This window comes from Pan paniscus, chromosome 1 (genome assembly GCF_029289425.2).
Source record: "Pan paniscus chromosome 1, NHGRI_mPanPan1-v2.0_pri, whole genome shotgun sequence".
NCBI lineage: Eukaryota > Metazoa > Chordata > Mammalia > Primates > Hominidae > Pan > Pan paniscus.
In genome coordinates this window covers 147,270,998-147,295,330 of record NC_073249.2, presented here as the reverse complement: position 1 = coordinate 147,295,330, position 24,333 = coordinate 147,270,998, and positions in this window count along the sequence as shown.

Here is a 24,333-nt window from a genome sequence, read left to right as displayed (position 1 = left end):
TACAGGAAGCATGGTGCTAGCATCTGCTTATGGTGAGGGACTTGGATTGCTTTCATTCATGGTAGATATTGTGAAGGGGAGCCAGTATGTACAGATCACATGATGAGGGGAAGGCAGGAGAGAGAGAAGAGAGGGAAGTGCCGTGCTCTTTTCAACAACCAGTTCCCATGAGAGTTGGATGAGAACTCACTCACTCTTGCAAGAGAGAATGACACCAGGCTATTTGTGAGGGTTCTTCTCCCATAACCCAAACACCTCCTACCAAGCCCCACCTCCAACATTCGTGATCAAATTTTAACATGAGATTTGGAAGCATCAAATGTCCAAACAACAGAAAGGATCATCAAATTCTAAGGCATGCAAAGATAATTGCCCCACAGGAACTCTAGACCTCAATATGTTCAAACATTATGATCCATCCTCACCTATGTGTTTGAAACTGATGGACGAATTACACCAAGGATAACTTAGAATTAACAATGGCCAGTATTTGAAACTTTCCAAATGAACAAGACTAGTCTAAGAAGTACACTTGAATCCCAAGCTTCATGTATTAAGGAGAGAAAATGAGATTCTTATTTTAATTGGCACTCAGAAGGCTCAGAGAAAACAAGGTTCTAATATAAATATTTGAAAGATTTATTGTGAAAAGCAAAAGACTCTTTCGTTTGGAGTATACATTCACTAGTAATTTTTTTTCTCTCATGGGTAGCAGTTGCTTTTCTGTTTGTTTCATTTTTTATTTGTTGTACTGAGAACTTGATTTAAATTTTTGCTTGTCAGGGGCATGCAAGTTATTGAGCATGCATATGCAGGGAGCCAACCAATCATTTGGAAGCCCTTAGGAACATGCCCAGACAGAAATGTGGGTTGCACCCCACTCGTGTCTAGTGTATTGACTGTTGCCAATTCTCAGGTGTTGTCTAAGCCTTTCTTTCTTTGAATGACTTTGAGAGTGGCTTTGTATCATGGAAGGACTCCATATTTTTGCTCTCTCTTTGAAGTGTCTCATGAATCTATGGTTAAAGTCAAAAAAATACTTATTAGATTTGGCCTTGGATTACTTGTAAGGCATACCTTTCGTTCAGAACTTTGGTCTATATTCAGCATATTCATGATTGAGTCCAGGTATAGAGAATGCTTTGTTTGTTTGTTTGTTTACTGTATTTGTTAATTAGCTCCTCCTTGGAGTCAATAATCAAATTAAAAAACAAGCTAAGTTGAAAAGATTGCCTATCAATCTAAATTGGTCTTCAAAGTATAGCTTTCTTGGGATTTTGGAGGGCTATTTTGAAACTCTTTAGAAAATAAATATATAAGACAATCTTCATTTGTAAGGCCATCTCCTTCTTCTTACCTAAATCACTAGAGACTTTTCTAATGGAAAAAGGCATTGGCTTAAATCCAGATATTAGGCCTCACCTTCGATTATTTTATCTGAACTGGACTTCCTATTTATGTCCTTCTTTGTCTCACAAATAATGGTGTTTACAGCTAAGTTCTGGGCCTTTGAGATGTAACTTTTTTACCTTATTTCATCGAACAGTTATCCCCTTGCAAGTGCAAATTTAGGGTAGCCTGGCTAGCAATTGCTCAGTATAATAAAACATAGCCAAAAAGTGATAGTCTGAATGTAATTATATATATCTAAATGTATATATGTCTGCATATGATATATACATATGCTTATATACAATGTTAAAATGTTCTGTCAGAGAAATAGGAAACTAACTCAAATACATTTTGGTCCCTGTGATTTGAGACAATACTTGATAAATAAAACTAGTCTTAAAATTGCTAGAAAAAAAAAATTCCTCTAAAATAAAAACAGGAATGTCTTCAGAATTAGCATTACTTATAATAAAAGCAGATATTTTTACCTAGATTTACTAGTCAAACAAGTTTGTTGTCTCCTAGATATACAAGGCCATAAAGCTATAAATCTAACCACAGCAGAATATACAGCGAAAATCAATTAATTTTTTTGCTTCTGTAATATCTTAAACACTTGTCTGATTTGTTGAAAACTAACTTAAGTTAATGACTAACTCTGTTTTTCCTAAGAAATTCAAACATAATTGTTAAGAACAAGTAAATTATGTTAAAATAAATGGGATAAAAGTTTGCAGATGAAAATTGTCATAGTAATTGGAAATTTTTTTTTTTTTTTTTTTTTTTTTTTTGAGACAGAGTCTTCTTGCTCTGTCGCCCAGGCTGGAGTGCAATGGCATGATCTCGGCTCACTGTAACCTCTGCCTCCCAGGTTCAAGCGATTCTCCTGCCCCAGCCTACCAAGTAGCTGGGATTACAGGCACTGCCACCACGCCCAGTTAATTATTTTTTTGTGTGTATTATTAGTAGAGACAGGGTTTTGCCATGTTGGCTAGCCTGGTCTCGAACCCCTGACCTCAGGTGATCCACCGCCTTGGCCTCCCAAAGTGCTGGGATTACAGGTGTGAGCCACCACACCTGGCTGTAACTTGAAATCTTAAAGTCATATTTAATTAAATAATAAATAAGTAGGAAATTTCTGAGTCATTTGTAAGTAACATTAATTGCTGAACGTAGGTTTTCAATGTATATAATTTGGCATCTTATTATTATATGATATAGAAAAGCTAAATATATTTGGATCTGTAAGCATAAAAATTGTTTTATGGAAACATGCTTTTAAAAAATACGAAACATATATTTACAAAATGTTGATATAACAGTTTGAAATTGCCTACTTCCCTGATTTTCACTAAAAATTATGGTTGCTGACAGTTTAAAAATTCCAATCAATATATGATAATTGGAACTAGAAATAAAAATGGATATAAGAAAAGTAAGACTTGCTTTTGGTAAGTAAATCTAAGAGGTATGAAGAATGCATTTTGACTAAGGAAAAAAGAAATTTTTTCCCTGAAGTAAAATGACTGACTGCTAAAATCTAATAAAAAGAGAAAAAAGTATACGACAAATAATTTTAAAAATATACTGTCAAAGGTTTGTAGAAGATGAATCTTATGAAAATAACTTTATCTGAAGAAAACTGGTTAGAATTAGAAGAAAATTATGTTTTTTCTAAAAATTTGACATTTAATTAAAAATACACTAATGCAAGACTAGAATTGAATCTTCTCTGTTAAAACAGCAAGGTTTCCTTGGAGTATTGATATTCCCTTATTAGGAAATACAGATACTCTTCAACTTATGATGAGGACACATACCAACAATTCCATCATAAGTTAAAATTATTGTAAGTCAAAAATGTATTTAATGCAGATAACCTACCAAATACCATAACTTAGCTGGGTCTATCTTACGCATACTCAGAACACTTACATTAGCTTACAGTTGGGCAAAATTTGGCAACACAGTACACTGTAGAGTATGTACACTGATCATGTGGCTGACTAGTAGCTATGGCTCCCTGCCAATGTTTGACATACTGAGACAGTATCATAACGCTGTCTACTGCATGCATATCACTTTTGCAGCATCATAAAGTCAAACGAATTATATGTCAAACCATCATGATTTGGCCCTGCCTATAGCAAAAGATTTTCTTTTACCTTTACCTTCCTAGTGTTATACTTTCAGGTAATTGGCCTAGGAAACAAAGATTCTGTGTTCTTTAAATATTATTTCTTTTGCTTCATGTTTTGTTTTATGAGGTCTTTGCTTGCATAAGAAAAGTGAGTCTTCTCTAAATTAAAAGATTTATGGTTTTTCTACAACTATGTAACATTTCTATATTTGTATTTAAAATCTTTGTCATTTTGGAATTATTTTAAAGTGATTTCTGACCTATTTAATCAAGTGTTTTAAATCTTTTGACATTTTTAACAAACTTCATAAAATCAAATTTTGAATTAAGTCTTTTTGACCCCAAATTAACTTTGGGAAATTTCACAAAAGCCCCTGAAAATCCACAGAGACATATTAAACCAATTAGGCTTATTTGAAATATTAAATTACATGGAAAGCATAGTCAAAATAAGAAATGATGTTTAACCTTCTTTGAGTTATATTGCATAGATATGTTAATATGTCTTCAAAAAATTATATGCAATTCCAAGAAATCTGATATATTTTCAGTCACAATTTATTATTATTACATGTTATATCAAGTTGTTGTATATCATAGAAATAACCAAATTGCTTGTTAACTGCATCGTTATTATAATAAATTCTCTTCAGATTTTGACCATAGCCATTCTAAGTCTTTGTCATCTACGGAGCTATTGTCTTGATACTTCTCTAAAAGCACTTGCAATCAGTTGCAGTCTAAAAATGCATTTTCTTCAAAGATAGTTTGCCTATTGGAAAAGACAATTGCAAAAAGATTCCCTCTAATCTTTCTGGAAGCACGCATCACAGGTCTTGTTAACCAATCCTTGTATCACCATCCTTAGAGCGATTGATTCCTGGATGCATGTATTTCCATCACTAACACCTTACTAGAACAACACTCTTGTCTATGAATTAATACTAAAAAAATTCCAGGAATTGAATTAGACAACATCTGTGCTAGACTGCTTCCTCAAGATGACTGGACAAGTCCTGTACATTTTTTCCTCACTTTTAGTATTTTACTTTGCTCTCCTTCTCTTCTTCTTGGAAAAGCAATTTCTTTATCCTCATTTCCAAGTCCACTGCCAAAGGAGGAAACCGTACCAATTATTGGAACAGTCATCATAAACCCTGATCTGTCTGTGATGCTGTCGACCCTTTGCTTAATGCTATAATGAGCCTCACTGGTTTTTCAACACCAAATAACTGGTCCAATTGCATACTGGAACTTTTTTATAGAATTACACTTTCCTATTACCGTTCAGTTCTTATACTTTGTTTAACTTGTTTAAACTAGTGGCCTTCTAGTTGGGCCTCTGAGATCTGCAAAAGAGCAAAATTTACAAACCACTTCCTAGAAATCCCTAATTTTACAAACAAGATTATTGAAGTATTTTTTTTTAAAAAAGGATTATTAACTGTATGCAATATCAAAACAGATCCATGGCTTAAGTCAATTGTTTGTAGAAACATTACTTCGAAAGAATCGTATGCAACCCTCTTGGATTTATTTATATTTCTGAATGGGGAAACTCAATTTGTTTAGATTCATGGATAATGGGAGGCCAATGTGGACTAGAATATTGATCACTTTGTTGTCAGTACATAATAGATCCAAAACAGATCACTGGGGTAAACATTGGACTAGCCCCCTTTCAGCACATCAAAGGGCCATGCTCCAGCTACCTGGCAGAGCTTGGGACTCTGGATTTGTTTCCTTTGTTAGAGCTTTTGCATCATAGTTTGGTGTTGCTGCAAATAAAGGGATGATTATAAATCTACTTGTTACTCTAAGAATTTTTATAGACTCCACTGCAAAGCCTAGCTCCACACAGCATCACTTATTTAATTCTAATTTTAGATAATAGAATAACTCCTGATTATTTATTGGCTGAATAAGGTAAAGTCTATGCTATTGCTAATATCATTCTGAACCTAGACAAACTTTCTGGGAAGTTGAGACCCAGTTATACAAAATAAGAGAACAAGCCATATGACTACAACAGCTCTTGCCCAGTGCCCCATGGTCATTTGATTCATTTAGTTGGTAGCTTTTTCCTAGGTTCCTGGCTCAAAAACATTATGCAAACTGGGGTTATAATATTACTATTAATTTTGCTGTTACCATTTTGAAGCGTTGTACTTGTGGCATAGCAAATTTCTGCAAAACTACCACTTCTGAGAACTCTGATAGACAAAACTACCAATGGTGAGCTAGAATTAAAAAACAAAGAAACAAAAAAACTCTGGAAAGAAACTTGCTTTTCTTTGCCATGTTTCTGGTTAGAGCAAAAAGGGGAATACATGTCTTTTCTGAGAACTATTCATTGCAAATGTTCATATGGACTGGGATAGATTTCTCACTATTTATCTCCAATTGATGATTTAGTTTAAAACCTACATCTCATTCGTAGCTGCTGAAAGCAAACTCAAAACATCTCTGGAAGAATACCCCTTAAACACAGGTCTCAAATAATTTCCACTAAGAAGTTCACAATAAAAGACCAAGAAAAATATGGAGAGCCATAAGAAACAAGAAGCTATAAAATCAGACCCACTGTGATACATTAATAATAAACAAACATAAAACTGCTTTATATGTTTAAAGAAGTAACAAGAGATGAAAATCATGATAAAGAAAAAGGACATTGCAAACTGACATGGAAGATGTAAGAAAGAATCAAATACATCTACTGGAAATGAAAAAATATAAGAAAGTAAAAATTTGATAAATAGATATGAGGCATGTTAAATGCACTGATGGGAACAATAAGCAATCATAATATGAATCTAGAGTAAACTAGAATGTAGCACAGAGTCCAAAAATCATAATTAAAAAAAATCATGAATGAAGATTTTAAGGGACATGGAGGATTCAGTGGGAACATCTTATGTATATATAATCAGAGTGCCTTAAGGAAAAAAATATGGAAAATAGTTGCAGGACAATGTTCAACAAGATAATAAGTTTTTCATAAGTAATAAAATAATTATCAGATTCATGAATTCTAGGCAAAGTAAATTAAAAACAAATCTGTACCTAATACAATATGGTAAAATTGTAGCACACAAAAGACAAAAATATATTAAAAGCAACTCAGGAGAAGAATGAATTTCCCACAAACAAAAATGGATAGACTGAAGGAATAGGAAGCTAGAATCAACAGAATAGTATCTTCAGTGTATTGACAGAATACAACGGAAAAATATATAATTTATATACAATTGTTTTCTAAAGCTGGTTCAAAAATAAAACCAAGAAAGGGAAGAATTAAAAACTAGTGAATGTTGGGTTCTATGGCACACTCCCATAATCCTAGTGCTTCGGGAGAAGCCTAAGTGTAAGGATGGCTTCAGGACAGAAATTCATTTGAGGCTGCAATGAGCTACAATAGTACCACCGCAGTCTAGCCTGGGTGATAGAGGAGCCTTTGTTTAAAAAAAAAGAAAAAAAACTATAGATGGGACAAATTGCATATTCCAAACAAACAGAAATTTAAAATAAACTCTAATGCTATTAAGTATAATCAACATAAATAAATTAACTAATAAATTAAAAATATTTTAGGACAGATTTTTTAAATTTTAGCTATTTGTTAGAAGCAAACCTAAAATGTAAGGACACAACAAGTTTTGTTCTCTTTTTTTTTGTAAAATGATGTTAAACACATACCAGGCAATATTAACTAAAAGAAAGCCTGCATAGTACATTAATTTATCAAGGACACAACACCACCACCAAACAAAAAGACTAAAAGTTCAACGGCAAACAAAAATTTTGTGTAGCTCAAATGACTACATGTGAACAAATGGTCAGCTGATTAGTTCTGTTGATCTCTGCTGGCATTTTTTTTTTTTTTTTTTGCATTTGGAACTTGCCTAGCCTTGGCTGAACTCAGCTGTCACAACTTGGCTCTGATCTAAATGTCTGTCACCTCCCTTATGAGCCCATCAATTCAAGTTCAAGTGTGTGAATCCTCATCAAACTTCAGCTTGCATTATGTCTACTAAAATCTCATTGGCCAAAGCATATTCCATGCAGGAGGTAGCATAGACTGACCATACTGGGAAGATGGTGCATAAGAGAGTGTCTGGATACTTGATCCAATGACTGAGAAAGGAGTGAAGAATAGAAATTATAACACGAGCCAGCATAAAGCATTATATTAATATCTATTAAAGCTGGCTTTATAGCAAAGGCAGTAATAGACTACTACTGATCTATAAAATGTTTAATTCTTACGGAAAATAGAATGATTCTAAAATAATTTTCATTAAATAATATGCACGTTTATAGTATAAAAAGTAAATGTGGCTAATATAGATGAAAAAGTAAATCCATAAAGTTAGTTTTAACTCATCTGTCTCAATAATCAAGGTTAATCAAAGACAAAAATCAGCAAGATCTAGATCAGCACTGTCCAAAAGAGATATGAGAGCCACAGATGTGATCTTCAAGTTTCTAGTAAGCAGATTAAAGAAAGTAATAAAAAAAAAGGTGAATAATACCTTAACATGTTAAACTATGTTAATAACATGTTTTATTTAACCTAATATATCCAAAACATTATTTCCACAAGTAATCAGTATAAAATGTCATGTCATTTTTTCCACTTTTGCTTTACATTGCATTTATTTTTACAAGAATAAAGGAATAATTAATTGGTTAAGGGGAGGTAAATAATTAAGAGATCAGTATGTTATCTAAAGCTTTTCAATAAAGGTAATGGAAGTTGAGGCAAAGAAATGTTTTGAGCTAAATGCTGAAGTTTTTATGGAACAAGTGAAGTTCACTGGGTGACAGGATATAAGCCTCAAAGGAGCAGAAGATTTGTTTCTTATATTTTAATAAGTTGAGAAGTTGCAGGAAATTCTGCAGGCAAAGATACAAAAGCAAAAACAATACATACCTGTTGTTCTGATTCTGTCATAATTGGGATATATGAGGACAGACTCCACCCAGGGCAATCAAAGTTACAGTATGTCGCAAGAGAATAGCCAGGTGACAGCAAGGACAGAATATGGGAGAAATTTTGAAAAGAATTTGAGAATATGATGGAAGTGGTCAATCACCAGGTAAGCACTTTAAAAGGCTAAGTGGAACAAAGAGAAAGACAGAGGGGAGAGGAAAAGGGAAAGAAGAAAGAGGAAGAGGAAGACAGGAACTTGGCAAATTTGTTCAATTGAGGAGGCAAAACAGCAAGAGAAAGAGTGCATAGGAGAAAAATAGACAAGATAACAAGAAAAGCTTAGCCTTTGTGCCTTTCCCCATGCTTCTCTCTGTTTTGTATGTCCTCTACCTTCCCTGCTTTGAATCTTTATTATAATCTAAACAGATTTCTTTCTTATTCCTACAGTACAGTCATTATAGTTATTTATATTCAGGTTTCTCTCCCTCCAACATGTTAAAGGTAAGTTCCTTGAAAACAGGGATTAGTCTTTATCAGCTTTTAATGTCTCAGCTTCTATAAAATGTCTGGGACATAATAAGTGTTCAATGCTTGTTTTAGGAATGATTTATCCCTTGAATAGGTGCATTTGTATATAGAATAGGATCCACAGTTCTAAGACTTGCAAGTACAAACTGAGAGCATAGCCTCAATTCCCTTCTCTCTGAAGTGAAAGTGTTTGTCCAGACTGACCTCTACGATTCTCTTCAGCTAGAAATTTTATGACTTCTAAATGACTAATCCTTTCATTTGTTCAAATGTTTCACCAGTGGTTTCAAGTTTTTACTTTCTGTACTAAGATGCCCAAGCTGGTTTTGAGAGTTTTTGACACTGACCTCTATTTTGAAAGCCTTCCACATCGAGTACCATATCACCACTTCTCTTTTAAACTTTTATATCAAAAAAAGTTAACTTTTATAACACATACCTTGCAGGAAAAAATATGCTATGAATGATCTCTTTCTAAATATCATGTAAATGTTGTGTTTCTTAGAACCTAATATTTTATTTAATATTAGATTTTAAATTATTTAACTCAGTGCCCAAAATGGCTTAGCACTTTTTTCTTTTATAAGAAATAAGGCACTATAAAAACTTAAAACAAATAATATCTATAATAAATTATCTCAAGAAAATGGACTCCAGAAAAATCCAAAATTATTCACCATTTTGGAAAATCAGTTAAATAGAGTATTTCGGGTTTCTAAGTGCAATGATTACATATACGTTATAGGATTATATACAATATTTATTATAAATGCATTCTCCAGAAGATGAAATTTAGAGTCAATATAAACAACCTTCTTTCTGTCTAACAAAATTTTCTTTCTTTTGGTTTAGTTTTTTTTTTGCTTATTCTTTAAATCTTGTTTCTTTTAATCCCTGAAAGTTTGAACTAAGGAGTCATCATGAAGAACATTTAATTATGCTTGAAATGTTTGCCTCACATGTTTGATATGAAGTTTGGAGTCTATAAAAACACTGCTTCTGAACTGTTTTGCACAGGTAGATGTCCAAGTATTTTGTCAGCAAAAATGCATTATTAACGAATGACAGTTGGAATAAAAAGAGCTTTAAGAATATAGAATCATGCGTTACTTATAAAGGAAATAATTGCAACTAATGTTCAACTGTTCTAATTAATTGTCTTATTCAGACAGAATGGACACCCTCAACACAAGGATCCATGAGACAAAAGCTGCCTCTTTTTTCTATCACCCAAGGCAGCATTCAGCTGGTTGAAGAAAGTTTTTTATCACTGAATTGTCCCACCCTTATCTGTTAATTTGCTCTGAGATACAGTATTTGGAATTATAGCAATAATCATAAGGAATACTTGGTAAATGGCATAGAGCAGAGCAATAGTTCTTAAAGTATTGTTCAGGGATCCCTGGGATATGTAGATGGTTCTTTAAGATGTCCTAGAATGGACTACTTCCTGTGTCAATTAATTTCCTGTGTCAGTTAATATGTGTCAAATTTTCACATATTAATTTGTCCAGTCAATTCTGGAGAAGAGGAATTACGTGGATTATGGGGCCACAAATAATTTTTTTTGTATCTTGTCATGTCTCAGAATTCTACCATAGTCTCTGATTCATACCATTTTTGTCCACCTAATAGTGATTTTACACCATTGCTCTTCTTGTTGCATTTGTAATTTTTAGGTAGAATTCCAGTAATGAAGGGGGACATAAAGTTTCCAGCAGGAAAATCTGGGCAAGTTTTCAAACACCAAGGAGCATTTGGAACAAACAAATTGCATGTAATGTTATAAATTATAGAAATTGTAAAAGAGAAAAGCAGTAAATTCAAAAAAAGTAAATTTGCTTTTTAGAATTGATCAATACAATAGGTGGTCTTTGGCATGCCATGCCAAAATTTTAGTTATCACTTCAATGTGCTATGTTTACTAAATTTTCATTCATAGGTCAAAATGGTTTGGCTCTGTGTCTCTACCCAAAGCTCGTGTTGAATCGTGATTCCCCACTGTTGTACATGGGTCCTGGTGGGAGGTGACTGGATCATGAGGGTTGTTTCTATTGGTTTAGCACCATAGTCCTAGTGCTGTTTTGTGATAGAGTTCTCATAAGATCTGGATGTTTGAAAGTGTGCAGCACCTCCCACTTCACACACACTCTCTCTCCTGCAGCCATATGAAGGTGTGCCTGCTTCCCCTTCACCTTCTACCATGATTGTAAGTTTCCTGAGCCCAACTCAGCAGTAGAAGCCTGTACAGCCCACAGAACTGTGAGCCAATTCAACCTCTTTTCTTTATAAATTACCCAGTCTAGGGTATGTCTTTATAGCAGTGTGAGAAACAGACTAATAGTTAGGTATATTTGTTTCCTATGACTGTTGTAACAAATTACCACAATCTTGGAGGCTTAAAACAATAGAAAGTTATTTTCTCACAGTTTTGGAAGTCAAAAGCCTGAAATGCAGGTGTTGGCCGGGCCATGAGACCTTCAAAGACTTTAGGAGATAAGGCGCTCTTGCCTCTTCCAGCTTTTGGTGGCTCTAGGCGTTCCTTGGTTTGGGCCACATCACTCCAATCTCTACCCCCATGGTCATATTATATCCTCCTTTTCTTTCTCTATCTCATAAAGATACATGTGATTGAGAGTTAATTATATCTTTTAAGGATACATGTGATTGAGAGTTAATTACATCTTTTACCATATAAGGTAATATTCACAACTTCCAGGAATCAGGACTTAAACACATCCTTTTGGCTTTGGAGGTACTCCGCAGCGAGCAGGCCTATGCAAACTTACCCCTAAAGACTGAGGAAGCTGAGAGGCTGAAAAAACAGGCTGACAAATCCAGTTTCCCAGAAAGAAACATTTAATAGGGGCTTATGAACAGAAGCCATGTCCTTGGCAGTCACAAGACAAGATGGTGACAAGACAAGATCCCTGTGTCATTATCCTCCAGACCCAGGGCTTATATACTACAAGAAAAGAATGTGTCGGGCAATTGAAGTCAGCCCTCAGGGAAAAGCAAGAATGCTATGTGAATCTGCCTAAGGACAAGTTTTATAGTTAAGGTTGTTTTGATACGAGAGCAGGATTTGCAGTAACTGTACATAAAGTAGGAACCTTAAAGGCATTCCTGGAACAGGGGTTAATCAAAAGTCAGCATAGTGGATTAGCATCCAAGATGGAGTTACTTTAGCCTCCACACGGGGCCATCACTTAGCCCACCACAATAGGCATAACAAATCGTATTTTTAGTACAACTCAATGTAAAGATAATATGTCTTTCATGGCGGGGGCAATGATGAGAAGACAAATAACTAAATAATGTGTTATAAACTATACCTTTTCAAATGACTACTTAGAAGAGTGATAGGTGTTAACATTTCCAGTTGTATCAATCTCTCATTTTGTTGTTCTACCTTCTGATAGAATATTGAGAAATTAAAAAATAGCTTGTAATTTATTTTCCAAGAAAGCCAGTATTTATCCTAGAAATTGCCTCATCCTTAAACTTATAAAATTCACTTCTGCCAAAAGAAAGAAAAAATGGAAGGATAAATAGGCTGCTCATATGAAAATGACGACTTCATGTCACGTATCTGTTTTCTTTTGGAGACAATTCACAAGCCACCATTTTGCCCTAGGGAGAATTGTTGCCATTTTCACAGCAAAGTGTTTTTTTTGTACAGTGAAATGACAGTTTTCTTCAACAGTAAAACTGAATTAACTTCTGAAGGAAAAAATGCAGTAAAAATGTCAAACTCATAAAATATATCATGTTTTGAACATCTGCACATGTTTTTTGACTGACCTGACCAAGAAAGAAAATGTCCTCAAGGTACTAGTGATTCAGGAACTAGGTGGTTGAAGGACAGGTAGGGGCGAGGATGGGAGATGGGAGTATTGGGAATAAGGAGGATGGATTGTAAGTGTAACTTAGATACAATTGTATCATCCAGAAATAGCCCCATATCTTGAGTTCTAAGGTATAGAACTTCTGGGTGATAATAATAGATACGCTTGTTATTTGTGCAACGCCATATTAAATAGTCTAAAAGATCTTTGCAAGTCTAGAGTCAAAGTGATACAGCTCTAAACTAGAAAGCCTGATATGTCTCAGAGGAAAGTCTTCCTTCTTTACCTCCCATCTTTCTCCACTTTCTTCCTCTTTCCATCCTTCTCTCTTTTCTCCCTTCTCTGTTTGTTTTTCTCCCTCTCTTTTCCTCTCTCCATCCCTTTTTAAAATGTCTTTTCAGAAAAATGGTTTGGATTACTGAAAACAATATTTAGTCACAGACACTAAATATATGGATGTCAAATAATGCAACCTACAAGAAAGAGACATTGTGCCTCTTTATATTCTGTGAAAAGACGAGTTTAAATCACAAAGCTTTTAAAATATTCTACGTGAAGAGATAATTCAACATTTTTCCTCCTGACCAAGGGAAGAAAATCAAAACAGTTCCACACAGTGTCATGCCATGCACGACACAAAAGAATAAGAGAATGAGATATTATGAATATCCACAACTTTACAACTATCTATAATTCTTTATTATTTATAAAACTATTTCATAATTCTTTAATTTTGTCATCATAAGAGCCATTGAAGTAAATAGGAAAGACAGTCATCCATTCAGTGTTTTGTAGAAGAAGACATGGATCCAGAGTCAACCTGAGATGTTAACTACTGGTACAAAATATCGGGCTCACTGCAGAAAGGGTAGATATCTGTGTCAATATCTGTGGCTACATATAATAGACAGAGCATTTCAAGATGCTTCGTCTCAGCATATTGTTTGACTCTACCTAAAGAGCTTCATATTCTTGGGACTCAATTCTATTCTTTTTATAATAAAGAAGGAGTAATCTGTGATTTCTCAAATTCTTTTAAGCTCACACAAGTTCAAATTGTAGAAATCCTTTTCAGCAAGAGCCTTGCCTGCCCTCTGTGCATAGGAAAACTTTACCTTTTCTCTTTAAATTTCTTTATTCTGGCTGATGAGAGCACATTTTATTTTCGGAACCCAAACTTACCTCAGTGTGACGTTAAGCCAAGAGGATTGTTTGGAATAAGAAGACAATTCCAGGACTCTGAGTTTTCTTCATTACCAAAGTCAGTTGTTCATAAGGCAGCATCTCAGGCTCTTATGTTTGTCTTTTTTGCTAGCCACCTTCCACTGGAACCATCATCTTGTTCTGTTCCTCTCAGTGGTATACCCTATTATAGCCAGCCAACTGATCAGATGAAGAAAGTTAGTTTTCAACCATGACTAATGTGCAAGATATGAATGAAGGAAAACCTACACATAGGAGTTCTTCAAAGTTAATAATATAATTGCATCTGGCAATCAATTGAAGTCTGTATTTTTTCACATATCCTTGAGAAAATTCAGATGTTTCCTGGTTAATACAGAGAGGATGAGAGAGGGCCTGGTATATAGTACGAACTTCTGCCCTGGCTGCTGCTCAGGCTCCTGTTCTGGTTTGTATTTGTATACATATTCTGAGAAAGTCTCCTAGACAAATACTCTGTATCATCATCTGTCATGTTACCTTTAGGATTGTGTGAAAGAGAGGATATTTATTCAAAGAAAGTATGTTATGAAGTAGGTATAATCTCTAAATAATAAATGTAGATTCAAATTTTACCTTTTTTAAAAAGGCTAACATTATTAATTCACTGGATATTAATGTAATTTAAGGGATTATTTTTAAAAATTATTTAAGAAAAAGTAAAGTTGGAGATCATTAGGAAAGCAAGATGAAGTCCTTTCTTTAAACAATAAGTGTTTGCTATGTTATCCCATCTATCAATTCATGTATTTGAACCTCTTTTTCCCATTCATATTCCTCAAATTCCCCCAACTGGAAACATTTTTAAAACAGTTGAAAAAATTCAATAAAGTCACAATATTTTATTTAAGAAATAAACTCTGGAAGGAAGCAATAAGATACGATCTTTTGACTGTTCCTCTCTCTATAGCAGCACTCGTGGCCCCCTAATCCATATGTCACTTTCATTATATCTTTGATTGGTGTTCAGTGCTTGACTTGTTCTGATGGGTAATAGTAAAGGTTTGGATACAGTTTCAGGTATTTTCCAAATCATGATGCCATTTTGAGGAAAGTGACAAAAGCTAGACTTTTGACCATCTATTACCCCATCGTTTCCATGTTTTCTGTTTCATTTGTCCCTTTATTTAAGATAAGATAATTTCATTCCAGGATACATCCAGATTTACCAAGATTGATTAATTTCTCAACCTTACTGAGCCTTATTATTCTCAAATAACATGAGGTTGAACACCAGTTAGGTCATTTATTTTCTAAGGTGTGCCAGCTATCCTTGGTTTGTAACACCCTTTAAGAGCTAGTTTCTTGGCTGGGCGCAATGGCTCACGCCTGTAATCCCAGTACTTTGGGAGGCCGAGGCAGGTGGATCATGAGGTCAGGAGTTCGAGACCAGCCTGGCCAAGATGGTGAAACCCCATCTCTACTAAAAATACAAAACTTAGCCTGGCATGGTGGCACATGCCTGTAGTCCCAGCTACTTGGGAGGCTGAGGCAGGAGAATCGCTTGAGCCCAGGAGGCAGAGGTTGCGGTGAGCCGAGATCGTGCCATCGCACTCCAGCTTGGGTGATAAGAGTGAAACTCCATCAAAAAGAAAAAAAAAAAAGATCTGGGACCAGCTCTATGCCCCAGGAAATTAAACACCATGAAGCTCATTACCCAGGCTCCCTACTCTCTGCTTCCAGTTGGGGTCAACCAATGAAAGACACAGTCAAGAGGTGGCAGAATGGAAAGAGAGAGAATGCTGGGTAGGTATTTTCTCTCTGCCTCCAGTTTTCACCAATATGCTAGCTCTGATGCATTCCTAGAGACACCACTCCCACTCCTGCTGTGAAAATTCTTATTTCACAGCTGCAGTCCTCACTGAGCACAAAAACCATCCATCCCTTCACTTGCCCTCCAGGCCCTGGGGTGCTAACACTTTGCTAGTTGTTTCAGGCAGTTCTCTGGGATACAAATTCTGAGAGGGGTATTTCTGTGGGGGAGCTTGGCTGTGATGCAAGCTTAGGAGAAACACAGGCTGAGTTGGAAAGAAATGAGATCGGACAAAAAGAAATGTCCTCTGATGCACTTACAGTATTGGCTTCTGCTCTGAAGCTGAGATGGAGCTTAAGAGAAGTTTGAATCCCAATCAGCAGGCTGGGTCTTTGTGTTCCTTTAGGACCAGTTTATGGATGTGGGCTGCTCAGAGAAGAGCCATAACCTTGGAGAAGATAGCTCTTTCTGGCTGAGGACACTCAGCCCTCAACCTGCATAGCTGGAGGAAAGAGGAAATTATTCTGGAGGAGAAAGCTCGCAGAACACCACAGCATTCACTGTAATGGCCCCTCAGCTTTTCTAGCATTTTGTTGGTTCTTTTAACCTTGCCCAAACCTCTGCAATTAATCCCTTTATTATACTCACTTTGGTTAAACCCTTTGAAGAAGCATTTGTTTTAGTCTAGGTCTAAAATTAAAGTTTCTTTAAAAGCTTCTCAGGCAGTCTTTTTTTTTTTTTTTTTTTGAGATAGTCTTGCTCTGTTGTCCAGGCTGGAGTGTAGTGGCACAATCTCAGCTCACTGCAACCTCCACGTCCTGGGTTCAAGTGATTCTCCTGTCACAGCCTCTGAGTAGCTGGGCTTACAGGTGCGTGCCACCACACTTGGCTAATTTTTGTATTTTTAGTAGAGACAGGGTTTCGTCATGTTGGCCAGGCTGGTCTCAAACCCCTGATCTCAGGTGATTCACCTGCCTCACCCTCCCAAAGTGTCAGGATTACAGGTGTGAGCCACTGCACCTGGCTCAAGCAGTCTTTTATGTTTCCACTTTTGACTCCTGGTTCTACCACTTACTCACCGCTTACTTTGAGACTTTGATAGTGAGAGGTGAAGCTAGCTGGGTTTCTGGGTTGGGTGGGGACTTGGAGAACTTTTCTGTCTAGCTAAAGGATTGTAAACACACCAATCAGTGCTCTGTGTCTAGCTAAAGGTTTGTAAACACACCAATCAGCGCTATGTAAAAATGCACCAATCAGCACTCTGTGTCTAGCTAAAGGTTTGTAAATGCACCAATCAGCACTCTGTAAAAACACACCAATCAGCACTCTGTGTCTAGCTAAAGGTTTGTAAACGCACCAATCAGCAGTCTGTAAAAACGGACCAATCAGCACTCTGTAAAATGGACCAATCAGCAGGATGTGGGCAGGGCCAAATAAGGGACTAAAAGCTGGCCACCTGAGCCAGCAGCGGCAACCTGCTTGTGTCCCCTTCCACGCTGTGGAAGCTTTGTTCTTTCACTCTTCACAATAAATCTTCCTGTTGCTCACTCTTTGGGTCTGCACTACCTTTATGAGCTGTAACACTCACAGCGAAGGGCTGTGGCTTCACTCCTGAAGTCAGTGAGAACACAAACCCACCGAGAAGAACAAACAACTCCAGATGTGCCACCTTTAAAAGCTGTAACACTCACTGGGAAGGTCTCTGGCTTCACTCCTGAAGTCAGTGAGACCATGAACCCAACGGGAGGAACAAACAACTCTGGGAGGAACAAACAACTTCAGATGTGCCACCTTTAAGAGCTGTAACACTCACTGCGAAGGCCTGTGGCTTCACTACTGAAGTCAGTAAGACCATGAACCCACCGGAAGAAAGAAACTCCGGACACATTTGAACATCTGAAGGAACAAACTCTGGACACACCATCTTTAAGAACTGTAACACTCACCACGAGGGTCCGCAGCTTCATTCTTGAAGTCAGCAAGACCAAGAACCCCCTGGAAGAAACGAATTCTGGACACAGTAGGTTATTTACAACGTCTGGGTTTTGTTTCTATCAGTATAAAATATAGATAATAGTACGTATTTGATAGGATTACTTTGAGAACTACTTAAAATAACCAAGTGATTAGAGATGTACTTAGTACGTGAAAAAAGCCAATAAAGATAATTTGTACTTTTACCTATAGTTTTCATTTCATCTCCAAAGAGCTGTTTTCATTAGATCTTTTTTTTTTCTTTTTTGAGACGGAGTCACTCTGTCCCCCAGGCTGGAGTGCGGTGCTGCGATCCCCGCTCCCTGCAAGCTCCGCCTCTGGGGTTCATGCCATTCTCCTGCCTCAGCCTCCCAAGTAGCTGGGACTACAGGCGCCCTACACCAGGCCTGGCTAATTTTTTTTTTTTTTGTATTTTTAGTAGAGATGGGGTTTCACCATGTTAGCCAGGATGGTCTCGATCTCCTGAGTTCGTGATCTGCCTGCTTTGGATTTCCAAAGTGCTGGGATTACAGGAGTGAGCCACCACGCCTGGCCCGTTAGATCTTCTTTTCTTTTTTTTTTTTTGTGAGACGGAGTCTGCCTGTGTAGCCTGTGCTGGAGTGCAGTGGCGCGATCTTGGCTCACTGCAAACTCTGCCTCCTGGGTTCACACCATTCTCCTGCTTCAGCCTCCTAAGTAACTGGGGTTACAGGGTTACAGGTGCCCGCCATCATGCCCAGCTAATTTTTTGTATTTTTAGTAGAGACGTGGTTTCACCGTGTTAGCCATGATGGTCTTGATTTCCTGACCTCGTGATCTACCCGCCTCCGCCTCCCAAAGTGCTGGGATTACAGGCGTGAGCCACCGTGCCTGGCCCCATTAGATCTTTTAACAGTTTAAATCCTGTAATTAGCATTGCAGCTAATTGTTATTAAGTTAAAAAGTTGTGGAAGATATTTAAAAATCCATTTTGCTGCACTGCTTTAATGAAGTTTATTTATAATCTCTGCTGCTTTAAATGTCTAATTTCACCCATTTGTAAAATTTATGAGCTGGTAAATATTTTTCAGAAATATACAATTATAGATCATTTAAAATACCTTGTTTCTGTGCTGTTGATGTTATATAGTAGCTGCTTAACATTTAAATATATCCATAAGAACCTAAAATCATGGCGGTGTTTTAATGGTTAGGTGGTAGTGGTTAATGTTGTTAGTACTGTTTTTTACCTGATTGATTTGTATCTTGCCTTAATATGCTCTTGCTGTTGTTGTTTTCTAGTAATTATATTCATTCCTTTAGTAGTTTATCCAATTGAAAGTGAACAGAGTAGCTCACTGTAGCTAATGTCTGTCCAAGGCTTACATTTATCAAATTCGATCTGACTTTTTCTATGTATGCATTTGAAGCCAACTTACTAAAAGTAAAGTCCCTTGCCTTCATCCATGTTTTCTGCTTTTAGAAAGAAAGCTAATATTTTCTTTCTGACTTTAGCAAATGTGAAAATTACTTTTACCTGAAGCTAGAATTTGGACCAGAAAGGGAGCATAACAACTTTTGATTAAAAGAATTCCAGACAAATCTATTCCTGCTTGTCACCTGTCATTAAGTGGATTTAAGCCTCTGAAAGGTTGAAAATTGTTTTTCAGGGTGTTATTTAGGCTTTTGTTATTGGAAGCGCTCTGATTATTCCATCTTTTGTACCCTTTTAAAAATGTAAATTGGGGGTTGACACTTTACTATTAATATATAGTTTCACTGTTGGCAAATGGAAAACAAATCTGAATGATTTTTCTTCAGCTAACTATCAAATTTTCCAAAGAGAAGAAGAAATATTTTTCACGAACGTGCTGAATAGCTTTCATCAAGCTTAATGGTGACAAAGAACATTATGTTTAGACACTAGAAAGATAATATAAGGATATTAGTGTGAGAACAAATTTCAGGCCTATTACAAACAACTCCATGTAGAAGAGTTATGTGTAACATATAAAACCAACTTAAAGGCTTTGGAGTAGGTCATAAAGCATTCACAAATGATGTCAAATATCTATGCAGATTAAAGATCATAGATGAAAAGATAAACAAAAAAGTAGAGAAAAGTTTGGGTAAGAGAATTAAAGCTCTAACTTTTCATGTGGCTTTTTGGAACTACAGCGGTACAGATTTTATTTTCATCTTATGTATACTTTATGAATTATTTATTACTCTAATAAAATAACATAATTTTACAATTAAAAAATCAGAGACAATTTCATAGGATTAAGATGTTGCTCTTGGATTGCATTTGGTTTTCATGAGCATTCTGATTTTGATGTGAATATTAGCTAGCCAACTAGGGCCTGACAAATACTGAAATATATTTAGTTCATTATGTAATGTGGAGTTGATTCAAATTTTGGCTTCTATGTTGTAGGTATATATATGAATTACAACCTTTAACTTAACGACTGATAAGTATGGTAAAGTGAAAATTTTTAAAAAATTTTATTGATCTATACCTGTTTTACACACACACACACACACTTACATGCACACACAATATTTTAATCTAAGTAAAAGGAGAGCAAGGAGTCTCCATGTCATCCTGTTGTTTCAGATCATGTAAGATTCAGACGGCCTCCTAAGGAATATCCCATAGTGTACCGAGACTTATATGGCAATATAACTGCTGGTGCTTTATATTTATATGAAATTGTGCCTCCCTTTTCTAATAATGCTTTTTCACTTAATCTGTTTGCATCATTTGGAAAGGTAGTTTTTCTTTTTTTTAAAATCAATTTCTCTAGTCTCTGATCTATATCTTTCTTCTGTTGTCTATTTCTTTAAATATAGGATATAAAATGACAATTTAAAACCTGACCTATTTTTTTAGTAATCCAGTGACACCTGTTCAAATGGGATATCTAGCATAAATTAATAATGGATATGTATTTGAAAAGAGGCAGTCATTAAAAACATGAAGATATTTTGTATGTTTTCAGTATTCCAAAGCATTTTAATGTGGAAAAAAAGAATAATAGATTCATCAAGCGTTGTCTCTCAGATCTCAGCCTGTGTGGGAGTCTTGACCTCATACTATTGATCTAAGCTATTGGGTGGCAATTGGGAAGTTAAGAATATGCTGAATTATTTAAATATTCAAATTCACTCAGCAAAATAAATGCAAGGAGAATGAGAATTAGAGCATTTCATTTAATTAATATTTACTACATAGCTACAGGGTGCTTGGCACAAAATCAGGTGCTGTTTGTACAGCAAATGTCCTTCTTAATGCAAAAATATTATATATGTTTTACTGGATATGAGCCTGGATTTACAGTCTCTGTTATAAGGAATGTCTTGTGAAATCTTATAAACATCTCAAGAGATGTTTATAAGAGCATTGCTGGTAAGTTCACCATGAAAACATAGCCAGATTGACCTTTAGAGTTCAGGGTTAGTATACTGCTCCAGTAACATTTGCCTTGCTTTGCCTGGTTCTAAAACTTACACAAGCATCTCCTTCATTTCTGAATACCCACTGAATGAAAAGCAACTGAAGCCAGGGAAAGGTTATTTTTGACAGACTACTGTTCTACTATACTAGTATACTAGTATGCTGGTATACTAGTAGAATAGACTACTGTTCTACTGTAGAACAGTAGTTGGGAAACTAAAACTTTACAAGCCAAATTTGCTCCACTATCTGTTTTTGAAAATAAAGCTTTATTGGAACAGTCACACCCATTTACTGTGTTTTCATGTTGTCTGTGTCCTTTCACACTACAATAACAGTGGTGAGTAGTTGCAACACAGCATATAGAGCTCTCAAAGCCAAATGTAGTTTGGTCTGGCCCTTTATAGAAAAAAAGTCTGCTGGTTCCTATTGTAAAGAGTTATCCTTTTCATTTTGAGGAAGTAAATTTTCGTCAACCCACACATAAGACAAAAAAGACACACAGGCACTTCAATGTCTGATCTAAGCTTGCTGAATTTGGAGGAGCCACAGTATTTCTAGGAATCCGAAAAGATTAATAGAGCATGGGAAAATCCAAAGGACAGATTTGTTTTAGAAAAATGTGAAGTCTGTCCATCCTAGTTCTATTCACACAGTGAGTGTCATTTTTTGAGTTGTTCTAACTTGAATGCTGTGTGTATACATGGAGGCTTGAAATTCTTTTCTTCGGTTGTTTTCACCTTGCTTTTTAGTAATATATTAGATTTATTTTCAATTTCATGTATACTTTTTTCCACTAAATGAATAGTAGCATATAATATCTTCAGTGGCTGATTTTACTTTAACTCACAAATTCTTTCTCCTTCTTGTCATATATATATATATATATATATATATATATAGCCATATGTGTATCTATATAATCACAAGAGTCTATATCTCTGCATCATTTAATAAAATAGATAAAATTCTTGACTATAAATTTCCTTGTCATCTCAAAGAACAAAACAGCAGGTACCTTAGGGCAAACAGAACCGAGAAATAGTACAAAATGTTACATGTGATGTGACAGAGGATGGTTGTGCCAAATCCCTCGTAAACATCTGCTACAATGAGAATGACCATTAATCTTTTATGTCCTCTCTTCCTTGCTTATCTTCTACCCTTTAGGGCAGTAGCAATCTTTGGGGACTCAAATTCCTGAAGTTTCACAGAGAAGCAAATTACTTTGTGTAGATTTTATAAGCAGGCATCTCAATAATATTTATTGAGTATACGCTTTGCACAAAACAAAATTCCAGAAGTTCTTGAGTACTTTTGAAAAATCTTGAATTATAGTTCCTGCCCTGGAGGGGATTATACTCTAAATGATGTCTTAGAAAAATAAAAAGCTCATTTTGAGAAGAAAAAAAGTTTGACAACTTTGTTTCTGTAAAAGTTGTATAATTGGTTTGCCATTACATCAGAAACAATAATTAATGAGACAAAATTTAGAAAAAAAAAGCAAAACAAAACTGTTAACAAGAAAGAGCATATATCATTAAGAAGGCCTTTCATATCCTGTCATCACTAACTGCGAAGTCTATAAATTGATGATAGCAACAACAGAAGTTTTTAGCTCTTATGAAAATCACAGTTACACTTTCATAGAGAGTGATGAAGGAAATGGCATATTCATGCTTTGTAGCTCTGGTCCAGAAGACAGCTTGAATCGTTACTAATGCTACTGTGCTGTATTAAGTGTAATTGAAGCATAGAAGGCAGAGATGTTTGAAAGAGTCTTTTAAAATAATCTATAGTTCCTCCTAGGCTTTTCTAAATTGAAAACAACATGGTTACCACTTCATATTTGCCACTGAGTATTAGGGTCTTGTCTCTCAGAAAATGAGATAGCAGTTTGATGCCCATAAATCAAGAAGCATCTGTTTTAAAACAAATTATGATGACTTGGCGAGGGAGCTTAAAGGTATAGAGTATTGCATCAGAAATTACAGAACTAGTTGTGGCTCCCACATTTTCTTGGCATTCCAATACTGCATTTTTATGTGAATTTGAACACTGACAGTGTGTGTCTTAGGTCCCTTAGAAGAGATCTCTGCTTGGCTGTGTCTCCTGTGATCCATTCCACACACATACTCTCACTGTTGAATTCTCTACCTTTTCAGAAAGTCATTTGGAGGCACAAGTTATTTCTGCCTGTATGACCCCAAGTGGTCACATACGCTCTATGGAAAGCAGTAGTCGGCCAGCGTGGTGGCTCACGCCTGTAATCCCAGCACTTTGGGAGGCCGAGGCAGGTGGATCACGAGGTCAGGAGATCAAGACCATCCTGGCTAACATGTGAAACCCCGTCTCTACTAAAAATACAAAAAATTAGCTGGGCATGGTGGTGGGTGCCTGTAGTCCCAGCTACTTGGGAGGCTGAGGCAGGAGAATGGCGTGAACCTGGGAGGTGGAGCTTGCAGTGAGCCGGGATTGCGCCACTGCACTCCAGCCTGGGCAACAGAGCGAGATTCGGTCTGTCTCCCAATTTCAGAGGACGCACACAAGTGACTTGTTATGTAATTCATCTGAAAGCTCTTCAGGGCCTCAGATAAAGATACTTCCCACTTCCCTTGATGATGGGGAAATGAAACAGCTCAGAGTATACTTTCTATAAACACATTAACAAAGAATAAGATAGCCTCTATTACAGCCTGGTACCTCTGTCAAAGCTTGAATTGTTTTAACATTTGGTTTCACCTGCCTATTATGATTGTTCAGTACAAGCGGAGAAAATAATTCAAATTACACCTAAGGGTCAGCGTCATGGAAATGTGGCCTCTGCAACAAAACAGGGGCCTATGTACAGATGGGTTCCATGCTTAGCTTAATATTCTGCTATTTCACTCTTGAAATTTTTAATAACTTTACCTTTGAACTTGTGCTTTGTAATTGAGGTCTGAAGGGACAAGAGACTTGTGCAATATGTATGTCCGTTGTTTCTAGATTCCCATTCTTTTACAGCATCCCCAGTGCTACCGTAAACCTAAGATGCTGGTGAATCCACAGTGCATGGGAATTTAGAGGGACTCAAACCCAGTAAAAGGTATGCTGTTACAT